Genomic DNA, 12,191 nt, shown 5'->3' with positions numbered 1-12,191 from the left:
CTTCTCAAGCACGCATGGAACATTCTCAAGGGTAGACCATATGTTGGGAAACAAAGCAAGCCTCAATAAATTTAAAAAGATTGAAATCATAACAAGCATCTTTTCAGATCATAATGCTATGAAACCAGAAATGAACCATGAAAAAAAACTTGGAAAGTGACAAAAATGTGGAGATTAAACAACATGCTACTGAACAACCAACGGATCATTGATGAAATTAAAGAAGAAATCAAAAACTATCTGGAAACAAACAAAAATGAAAATATGCCATACCAAACCATATGGGATGCAGCAAAAGCAGTCCTAAGAGGGAAACTCATAGCAATACAAGTCCACCTTAACAAACAAGAAAAAGCCCAAATAAGCAACCTTAAATTACACCTAACAGAACTAGAAAAAGAAGAACAAATAAAGCCCAAAGTCAGCAGAAGGAGAGAAATAATAAAAATCAGAGCAGAAATAAATGAAATTGAGACCAAAAAAACAGTAGAAAGGATAAATGAAACAAAGAATTGGTTCTTTGAGAAGATAAACAAAATCGACAAACCCCTAGCCATGCTTACTAAGAAAAAAAGAGAAAAGGCTCAAGTAAATAAAATTAGAAATGAAAGAGGAGAAATTACAACCGATACCATGGAAATACAGAGGATTATAAGAGAATACTATGAGAAATTATATGCCAACAAATTGGACAACCTAGAAGAAATGGATAAATTCTTAGACTCATACAACCTCCCAAAACTGAACCAAGAAGAAATGGAGAATAAAGGCTATTTATGACAAACCCACAGCCAACATCATACTCAACGGGGAAAGACTGAAAGCCATTCCTCTGAAAACAGGAACGAGGCAGGGCTGCCCACTCTCACCACTCCTGTTCAACATAGTACTGGAGGTTTTGGCCAGAGCAATTAGACAAGAAAAACGAATAAAAGGAATCCAAATAGGTAAAGAAGAAGTGAAACTCTCACTATTTGCAGATGACATGATTTTATATATAGAAAACCCTAAAGTATCTGTTGGAAAACTATTAGAAATAATCAACAACTACAGCAAAGTTGCAGGGTACAAAATCAATCTACAAAAATCAGTTGCATTTCTGTATGCTAATAATGAACTAACAGAAAGAGACCTCAAAAAGATAATACCATTTACAGTTGCATCAAAAAGAATAAAATACCTAGGAATAAATCTTACCAAGGAGGTGAATGACCTATACAATGAGAACTACAAGACATTACTCAAAGAAATCAATGATGACACAAAGAAATGGAACGATATCCCATGCACGTGGATTGGAAGAATAAACATAGCTAAAATGTCTATATTACCTAAAGCAATCTACAGATTCAATGCAATCCCAATCAGAATCCCAATGACATTCTTCACAGAAATAGAAAAAAGAATACTAAAATGTATATGGGGCAACAAAAGACCCCGAATAGCTAAAGAAATCCTAAGAAAAAAGAACAAAGCAGGAGGCATCACAATCCCTGACTTCAAAACATACTACAAAGCAATAGTAATCAAAACAGCATGGTACTGGTACAAAAACAGACACACAGATCAATGGAACAGAATTGAAAGCCCAGAAATAAAACCACACATATACGGACAGCTAATTTTCGACAAAGGTGCTAAGAACATACAATGGAGAAAGGAAAGTCTCTTCAATAAATGGTGTTGGGAAAACTGGACAGCCACATGCAAAAGAATGAAAGTGGACCATCTGCTATCACCATTCACAAAAATTAACTCAAAATGGATCAAAGACCTGAGGGTGAGACCTGAAACTATAAAACTCATAGAAGAAAATATAGGCAACACACTATTTGCATTGGTCATAAAGGAATCTTTTCGGATGACATTCCTACCCAGACTAGGGAAACTAAAGAAAAAATAAACAAGTGAGACTTTATCAGATTAAAGAGCTTCTATAAGACAAACGAAACCAGAATCAAGATGAACAGACAACCCACCAGCTGGGAGAGAATATTTGCAAAACATACATCTGACAAGGAGTTGATCTCCATAATATATAAAGAACTCACACAACTGAACAACAAAAAAACTAACAACCTGATCAAAGAATGGGCAGAGGAAATGAACAGACACTTCTCCAAAGAAGATATACAGATGGCCAATAGGCACATGAAAAGATGTTCAACATCACTAATAATCAGGGAAATGCAAATTAAAACAACACTAAGATATCACCTCACGCCCGTTAGAATGGCTATAATCACCAAGACAAAAAACAAGTGTTGAGAGGATATGGAGAAACAGGAACCCTCACACACAGCTGGTGGGAATGCAAATTGGTGCAGCCTCTATGGAAAACGGTATGGAGATTCCTCAAAGAATTAAAAATAGAGATGCCCTGTGACCCAGCCATCCCACTACTGGGAATCTATCCAACGAACCTGAAATCAACAATCCAAAGAGGCCTATGCACCCCTATGTTCATTGCAGCATTATTCACCACAGCCAAGAAGTGGAAGCAACCTAAGTGTCCCTCGACTGAAGATTGGATTAAGAAAATGTGGTATATATATACAATGGAATACTACTCAGCCATAAAAAAAGACAAAATCGTCCCATTTGCAACAACATGGATGGGCCTGGAGCGTATTATGTTAAGTGAAATAAGCCAGAAAGAGAAAGACAAACACTGTATGATCTCACTCATATGTGGAATATAAACCAACACATGGACAGAGAAAACTGGACTGTGGTTACCCGGGAAGTGGGGGTGGGGGGTGGGCACAAGGGGTGAAGGGAGTCATATATGGGGTGATGGACAAACAAAAATGTACAACCCAAAATTTCACAATGTTAGAAACCATTAAAATATCAATAAAAATCAAAAAAATAAAAAATAAAAAAATAAAAAATAAAAAAAAATAAAATAAACTATTAAAACATCAGTAAAAAAAAAACCACACACACAAAAAAAGGCACACAGGTCTGGTGACAGATGGCAATTAGACTTTGGGTGGTGAACATGATGTAGTCCACACGGAAGTTGAAATATAACAATGTATACCTGAAATTTATATAATGTTATAAACCAATGGTACCTCAAAAATTAATTAAATAAAAATTATTGTTTAAAAAAGATTGCATATCAGTCTGATTCTAACTGTGTAAGGGAAAGTAATAAAAAGTAATCCATTCCTTCTGACTAATGTTCTGATGGCTGATTTTCAGAGCAGTTTTGCCAGTAGAAGGATTAGTGACAATGCAGAATAGAGCATAAGGAGGGTCTCCTATTTATACATTCCCCCATACACTTTCTTTCATGTAAGTGCCAACCTGTGGCAGGTTTTGTTCCATCCCTGGAAACATGGCAGTGACCACAACAGTCCAAACCCATGTTGTGTGGAGTTTACATTCTCCTTATTACATGTTCCAAGAGCATGACTGAGTGGAAATGCCCCAGAGAAGTCTTTCTCTTTCTTATTTTCCATCCCTAGTATGGAAGGCAGATATTGCTGTGCATCTTAGTTAAATCATTCTTCATGCCATGCACATGCATAAAGCATTTATTGAAAAGTTATATTGTGCCAGGCATGGCGCTAGATCATGAATAACAGAATAAGTCAGAGTCCCAGCCTTCAAGGAACTTTCACATTAATATGAGAGAGAAAAATTCATAGACATTTTTAAATCCAAATGTTTAAAATGATAAGAGAATGGAAAGAATACTAACGGAGATAAGGGAAAAATCTGTCTTCCTTTTATTGATAACAGAGGGGATTAGAAGTTAGCCACTCAAAAAGGAGGAATAAAACATTCCTGGAAACACATACACCTGCATATCTGAATAAAGTTCTTATAGTCCCAGAAAAAGCAGAGGTCCTTTAGAAGATTTCAAATAACACTCCTGAGAATTCAGATCCCTCTGAAGATGGCTGGAAGAAATCAGGTTTCCCCAGAGGTGAAACATTACACAGACAATGGCACTGAGGGTTCCTGATATGATGGGGAGAACATTGGCTCGTGTTTTAAAAAAGAAAAAAAACTTCGGGGTGGACCTTGAAATTTAGGTGGAGCTCTCTGGCACTTCTGTACTGTGTCACTATATGCCTAAGTTAAATAAAATTCTTTCGGACTAACTAACTTTCCAGGAATGATCTCTGGTTCCAAGCCCAGACCTAGTATTTTGCCAACCATATTAGCCCAATCCAGAGAAGAAAATTTAAATACCTACAGGGGCCTGGGAGATACAAAAATAAGTCTGCTGAAATCAAGAAAAAAGCAATGCATAGTCAAAGGGCATGACAACTGATAATCACCTCATGCCAAGGGAAGAAAGAGAGCATGGCACATGAGTAGCAGTTAAAATGTGGTCTAAGCAACGGATCCTGTTCATGAATGGATAGGTGATATGCCTTCACTGGATTTTTTTTTTGTAAAGATTATTCAGAAATTTGTGGTCCTAGTCTTGTTTTAAGCTCCATCTGATGGATGGCCAAACACACCAGCTCAGACAATTCTTCTGACTTAAAGCTGCCCCACTTTGTGTCGATACCAATCTGTCGATTGTTCCAGATCTCCGGGAAGGGTGGCCTTTCATTTCCCTGAATTCTCTCCATCACGGAATTTTCTGTAATGAGCTTCACACTATTGTTTCATTTGCAGAGATGGGATGATAATAGAGCTAATATTATTTGAATAATTAGTAAATCAATAATTTCCTGAGCTATGCTAGCTACAATTCCATACACACATTTGTGACCTCATGTATGCCTTGGAAATCCTTGCTAGAGAGACATTATTATTTTCTCCAACTTCTTCTTCTCTTGATCTTGATTCTTTTACATTTTCTCCTTTTTTTTTTTGAGACATAATTGACATATAACAGTATATTAGTTTCAGGTGTACAACATAACGATTCAATATTTGTATATATTGTAAAATGATCACCACAATAATTCTAGTTAGCATCCATCACCATACATTTTTACAAAACATTTTTCTTGTGATGAGAAATTTTAAGATCTATTCTCTTAGCAACTTTCAAATATGCACTACAGTGTACTCTATGCTGTACACTACATTCCCATATCTCATTTATTTTATAACTGAAAGTTTCTATCTTTTGACTCCCTTCACCCATTTTGCCCGCTCCCCACATCCACTGCCTCTGGCAACCACCAATCTGTTCTCTGTATCTGTGAGCTTGGTTTTGTTTTGTTTTGTTTTGTTAGAGTCTATGTATGAGTGAGATCACATGATATTTGTCTTTGTCTGACCTATTTTACTTAGTGTAATGTCTTCAAGGTCCATCCACATTATCTCAAATGGCAAGATTTCTTTATTATGGCTGAATAATATTCCACTGTGTGTATATATATGTACATATATATATCCCATTTTCTTTATCCATTCATCCATCGATGGACACTTAGGTTGCTATCATATCTTGGCTATTGTAAATAATACTGCAATGAATATGGGGGTGCATATATCTTTTTAAGTTAGTGTTTTCATTTTCTTCAGAAAAATACCAAGAATTGGAATTGCTAGATCATATGGTATTTCTATTTTTAATTTTTTGATGAACCTCCATGCTGTTTTCAGTAATGGCTGCACTAATCTATATTGCCACCAAAAATGCACGAGGGTTCCCTCTTCCCCACATCCTCACCACAATTGTAATTTCTTGTCTTTTTGAGGATAGCCATTCTAACATGTGTGAGGTGATATCTCATTGTGGTTTTGCTTTGCATTTCCTAATGATTAGTGATGCTGAGCACCTTTTCATGTACCTATTGGCCATCTGTATGTCTTCTCTGGAAAAACGCCTCTTCAGGTACTCTGTTCATTTTTTAATTGAAGTGTTTATATTATACTATCGAGTTGTGTGAGTTCTTTTTATATTTTGGGTATTAACCCCTTATCAGACATACGATTTGCAAATATTTCTCCCATTTGATAGGTTGCCACATCTTCTTATTCTTATCCATCTTTTTAATGACAAGGAAATTGAAGCTTAGATATATGCTGTTACCTTCCTCAGGGTATATACCTAGCATGTGGCAGAGCCAGTGTATAATGCCAGGTTATAAAGTCTGGGTGTAAATCATACTACATCAAGATCTCCCCTGATTTCATCCTCACGCTTAAATCTAACCATCTCATTCATGAAGGCACAACATATGCCAATACTTCCCTGAAAGTGGTTGACCCAAGAACTAGAATAAAGGCTCTCAGGAAATTATTCTCCTTCCTGAAAAGAAGTGTTTTCTACTAACAGCAGCCAGCTAAGAACCCAGCTCGTTTGCCAGAGCTTTCATGCCCTTCTGGTATAAATGAAGCTTTGGTATATAATCCAAGCAACTCTTCATTTAGTTCACTTCCTGAGCTATGTCTCTAACCTACTCGCCCATTTTGACGCCCTGCAGGCAAATTGAGTCTCATGTTACAATGTCCTTGTCACTGTAAAATTTCCCTCAGGCCCCTATAACTCCCTAATTCACCTTTCATACCACTTTTACACCTATCATTGCACATTCCATGGCTAAATTTTCCAGTAGACAAAAAGGAAAGTTATCTATCTTGTCCTCTGTTGGGGCTTCACAATGTCTACCATTTTGTGGCAATTAAACAGTTTGCTACTGTTGTTGTTGTTGAAGGTTTTGAGATCCACCATGCAGGAGGAGCTGGAGGCAGCACAGAACAACCTTCTGTGTATGACTTGTTCTGAACACCCAACCTGAGTAAAAGGATCTGTTTACTGTCCTTTATGATGTAGGCTTCACACAGTGCATGAGGAATGTTAAAATAGTGGAGACATGATTCTATTTCTTACTTCAAAGATATAACATGCTGTAGGGACAGATTTGAGATACACGTGAGGAAAACACAAAGATAATTGCTATGTTTGGAGGTGGTGAAAGGGTTATGAAAAGAGCCACATGGAACTACTTGTACCATGAGGAGTTTTGTTATCACATTCCTCTACCAGACTCGTCACTGGAGATGAGGCTGCAAACTTCAATCAGGGTACAGACTTTGGCTTTAAGCTTCTTCACTTGTTTGTTTCCATTTTAATGAGGTAAAATTACAAACAGTAACGCACTGAAAGACATTCAGCTCAATGAATATTTCTATATGTAAATAGAGAACTATCAACCAGATAAGGATATAGAAAAAACTCTGAAACCCCAGAAGGCCCCCTCATGTATCCTACATGAAAATACTCTCTACTTCCCAAAAAACCTAGCAAAAATTAAAAGATCCATTATCATACCATTATTTTATGATAATTTTTAAATCACCAACTTAGAAGGAAATTATGTTTAAAATGTACCCAAGATTTCTTTTAATCGTATATGGTGAGCCACACAGACTCAGGAATGATTGTCATGAAGGAAGTTTATACTCACAGATCCCTAGAAAGAGGAGGCATGAAACAGCACACAGGGTTTGTAGGGAGACACCAGGGTCATGAATCAGAAGGCCAAAGAGAGAAAAAAAGGAAAAGCATGGCCCAGAGCCTTTATTCGGGTTTTTCTGGGAAGAAATGGGAGAGGGGAGAACCCTGAGTACCTTAGAATTGAATGGTTTAAATAATTTTAGTGGACTCTGGGCTATAGTGATGTTCCATAGCTGTTTAGTACCTGGCCCTGAGTGGATTTAGAGTAGGGAGAATATTGGCTTGCTGTGTGAGTTTGATAAAGGAGATGGTTGGGGTGTGGGCTCTGGATCGGTGGTTTGTATATGAAAGGTGCACTCACAGGGGAGTCATTTGCTATCTCTCGGAATTAGGTAGCCCTGGGAGAGGCAGTCTCTCCAGGATCAAGACCCCAAATGCCAGAGTATCAAAAATAAGAAAACATAATCAATACAAAAATACTCCACAAATCAGACCATGCCTTTTTAGTTGACACCAACCCCTGCTTCCTGCCTCAATACTATCATTTGTAGGACAGAAAGACATCTGTCTTTCTTCTTGTTCACCACAGATTTTCAGTGTTCATGCCCTTGTTTCGCCTGAGTCTCCACCTCCAGCACTTGGGGTAAAATATTTTCCTGTCCCAGATTCTTTCTGGCGTAGTCACACTGCTAAGCAATTATGTTGCACTTTTGGGACTGAATCACCTTGGCCGCCAAGTCAGCCAGATGCTTTTCCTGTTTCTGCTGGGAATCTCCATCCTGGCCATCATATTTGTACCCCAAGGTGAGGAAAAGAGCACCGAGTGGGAAGTAGCTTCTCAGCATTCCTCAGGAATCATACAAGTCACACTATCTGAAGCCAGAAAGAAAGGGAGAATTGTATTCTAACGATTCCCAGAAATGAACATGAGGGTTTAGTACAGCTTCTGCCATGAAATAGCTGGGAAAAGCACCATAGGTGAGTAAAGGCCAGCTCAGGTATATGGTTGTCTTCATCGCATTCGGGCACTATATGAAAACTAATGCTGTCTATTACCGGCAGTTTCTCTAGGATAGCAATTCATCACTTACCTAAGCCAATCACACTACATAGCAAGCATGGAGGGTCTAGACCTTGTCATTGTATCCCATGTGAGGACACAATACTGTCACTTCCTCTGTCTGGGCTCTTGCTTCTTACTACCATTTCAGTGACAATTTATTCTCTGATCTTTAAGCATCCGCTCTTGTGTCTCATATTGTTACTAGATACATACGGGTTCTTTACCCGCCACACAAGAGGGGCCAAATAAAACTAGAACACCAGGCTTATGGCAAGGAAAGAGTTTTTATTTCGGGTGACGTCAGCTGGGAGATAAGAGCTCTCAAATTTGTCCCATCTCCCTGAAAGTTGGGAGGCAAGGGGTTTTAAAGGTTGTGAGGAATGTGGCTGCTTGTAGGGAGGGGGAGCCTGTGGCCTTGCTGGTGGGCGCTTTCCCACCAGCCTGCCTTTGGAGTTGAGAGGCTGCTTGCAGGGAGGATGGCGGATAAGGGAATTGCAGGTGGGTGTCCTTCAACTGTCTCTGTCTCCGTGGTGGAGGGTAGATTCTGGTGCCAGGAAGCCAAGGAGTTGAGGTCTGAGAAGCTTTAGCTTCTGATATCAGTTTCCCTGTAACAAACCTCAAAAACGGGTAACTAGCCAAAACATCAGTGTGAGCCCAGCTTGAGGCCACCTGGGCTTTTAACAATTTGTTAAACAACCAGTATCTACATGTGACTGTAACTTAGAGAAACAGGGAAAGAGGATGAGTGTTTTTGGTTTTAACCCCATATACGCTGGGTTTAATATAGGGGAACTGATATCAGGACCGGCATCAATATCAGGTCTCCATAACTGAAATTCTAGTTTAGGGGAATCACCCTGACCTCAAGAAACAAAAATTCCTTGTCTTCAGGCAGATAAATGACAGCAGGAACAAGGCACTAAGCAGTTAAGAGCCTCTCTCAGAATCTATTTTACTAAAATGAACGATCATACGTAATGAATGAGGGAACCCAGGTGGTCACCATGCTTCACCTAACTCCCAGCATACTTACGTATTTTACAAGATCGAGGATTGGTGAGCTCCACTCCTCATCTCAAATGTCAGCAATGATGCAAGTTTGGTTCCTCACAACAGAGCCCACTCCAATGTTGTAATGCTTTTAATGAAATTTTTTGATGAGAGGAATGGCAAGGAGGGGATAGAAAACTGACTCTCTGAAACTTGCCTTCAGTGGTTTTCAAAGTCAGACTTGTTTCCTAATAGAGGTCCCTATGTGTGATTACTGACACACTATTCTAGATCTGGCTACTCTCCAGGTTATCCATTAACACAATACTCCTGCCCTTTTTCACTCTCTTCTGCATTACTTACCCCCTGTCAATATTTTGTAAGCTCCCAGGTTTTAAACTCTCAAAGATAAGGATGTCCTATATCCTTCAGTAATTTCTCACGTGACACTCTTACATGCTATGTGACGGTCAAAGGAGACACAGACCATAATTAATTGAAGTGAGTACCTGCTAGACTCACCTTCTCTGGCAAATCTCAGATATGCAGGGAGAGTTGATGAAATAACTCAATCCTTTTATTCACCACGAACCATAATATGTAGATAAGTCACATTTCTCAGCTGATTAAACATCGCCCATTTTCTGCCTCCGTGTAGTTTCTCTGCAATATATTTTATACTTGCAAACACCTACAATAGAATCGTCTTCATTAATAATTCGAGGGATGCCGATTCCTTCAGTTCTGATTTCCTGAGTCTCTCTGGTCTCCCTCTCTGCAGGAATGCAGACCCTGTGTGTTGTTTTGGCAGCTTTGGGAATAGGACTTTCTTCTGCCACTGCCACCACTTCTGCTACCCATGGAAATGAACTAAGCCCCGCTGTAATCAGGTACAAATCTCACAGATGCTGTGTCAGGATCAAAGCAGACCTTTCCCAGACAACTGACGCTTATTGGGGAAGAAAACTAAGGCTTGTTAGTTATCAAAGATAATTAATTATATAATAATAATAATAATAACAAAAATTATAGCCAAATTTTACCGAAAGCTGACTTTTTGCCAGCCACTGAGTTACATCCATTAACGTTTCTTCTCATGCAATCTTCTGAAACACGTGAAGGGTAAATCGGGTAACAGTATTTTTTCAATGAGCAAATTTTGTCTTAATGTACATGTGAACCTGCTAAAAATTGCTAGCAAATAAGAGAGAAAATGTCCAAAACAAGAGTATGTCATCAATCTCCACGTCTAAACACCCTGAAGTACTGTCTCCTATACCAAACAAACTATAAATCACAAATTATATGACTGGATTACCACCAGATTTTTTTTATTATTGTTTGCACTCCAAGAGCAATAGCTTTAGGAATCGCTGGAACTGCTGGTAATATTGGGGCAGCCCTGACTCCCCTCTTGATGATCCTAACAGTGTATTCCCGACACCTGCCCTGGATCATCTATGGAGTCTTCCCCATCCTCGCTGCATTTGTTGTCCGACTCCTTCCTGAAACCAGGAATAAGCCTCTGCCTGACTCCATTCAGGATGTGGAAAATGAGTGAGTAAACCCTCCAGCTGTCCCTTAGGGTGGCTGTGCACTATAGGTCTGTGAGGAGGAGGGCAAAACACCATTCAGAGTCCTTGTCTCCAGACGAAGGTTTAGACACAATCTATTTCCATGTGGTCAGTGCCTTTGGTTGGCTATAGCCTCATTCCTCCCCTACAGTGACCTCAGACTCCTCCACGACTCCCTAGATGACACAGACCCACTCTGCCCAGCCTGCACCAGGAGGTTGAGTGATGAAGAGGCCAAAATTAGGTGCCCCAGTGTGACATACACAGCCCTGAAGGTATGTCACAATCATGCACTGATCCAAACACCAGATTCTCATGCCCCTCTCCCTGGCACCCCGCAGCCTAGGGAGTCAAGGTAAGGTCTCAGAGACTGCTGGTTCCTGTAGACCTGTATAATCAGACTCTGATTCTCCAGAGAAAAAGAACCAATAGGATGTGCATATATAAAGCGACTAAGATTTATTTTAAGGAACTGGCTCACAAGATTGTAGGGCTGGCAAGTCTGAAATCTGCAAGCAGGCAGCAGCCTGGAGACCCAGGGAAGAGTTGAAGGAAGAGAAGAGCTCTCCAGTCTAAAGGCAATCTGGAGGCAGAATTCCTTCTTCCTCTGGGGGACTTATCTTTTTCCCCTAAGGTCTTCAACTGATTTGATGTCCCCCCCCATTATGGAGAGTAATGTGCTTTACTCAAAGTCTACTGATTTAAATACTAATAACATCTGAAAAATACCTTCAAAGAAACATCTAGACTGGTGTTTGACCAAACATCTGGGCACTGTGGCCTAGCCAAGTTGACATACAATATTAACCACCACAAGGCCTGAGGGCTGCCCTTGTCACTGAAGAATCTGAGGGAGGTCAGGGTGAGGACAAGAGCCCCTCCCACAGATGACAACATTTCCCAGGGGAAGGAGTCCTGTTGTGCTGCCTGTGAGATTCAGACCATCTGGTTTTCACTGAAGGAAAGTGTTGAGGACAGAGATTTTAAAGTGATAAAGAATGGAAAAGGATTCTCCAACTTTTCTCTATCTCCTTTGGCTTCTCCAAAACCCCTCTTTCCAATGCCGTGGTGTCCAAGGGTAAGAGAAGAAAATGTCAAAGCTGCCTTCCCAGATCCTGCAATGGGAGCTGCGGCTTTTTCTTCACAAGATTGACTCAAAACCTCGGGGCAGGGTTCATGG

General features: G+C 39.7%; 1 pseudogene; it reads left to right on the top strand.

Moving 5' to 3' along the window:
- LOC131394916 (organic anion transporter 7-like) overlaps positions 1–12,191 on the top strand; it is a 40,409-nt pseudogene that overhangs the window by 28,010 nt on the left and 208 nt on the right.

The sequence above is a fragment of the Diceros bicornis genome, chromosome 31, assembly GCF_020826845.1.
Source record: "Diceros bicornis minor isolate mBicDic1 chromosome 31, mDicBic1.mat.cur, whole genome shotgun sequence".
Classification (NCBI taxonomy): Eukaryota; Metazoa; Chordata; class Mammalia; order Perissodactyla; family Rhinocerotidae; genus Diceros; species Diceros bicornis.
Note: the sequence above shows the minus strand (reverse complement) of the source record. Positions and strands in the feature narration are given on the sequence as shown.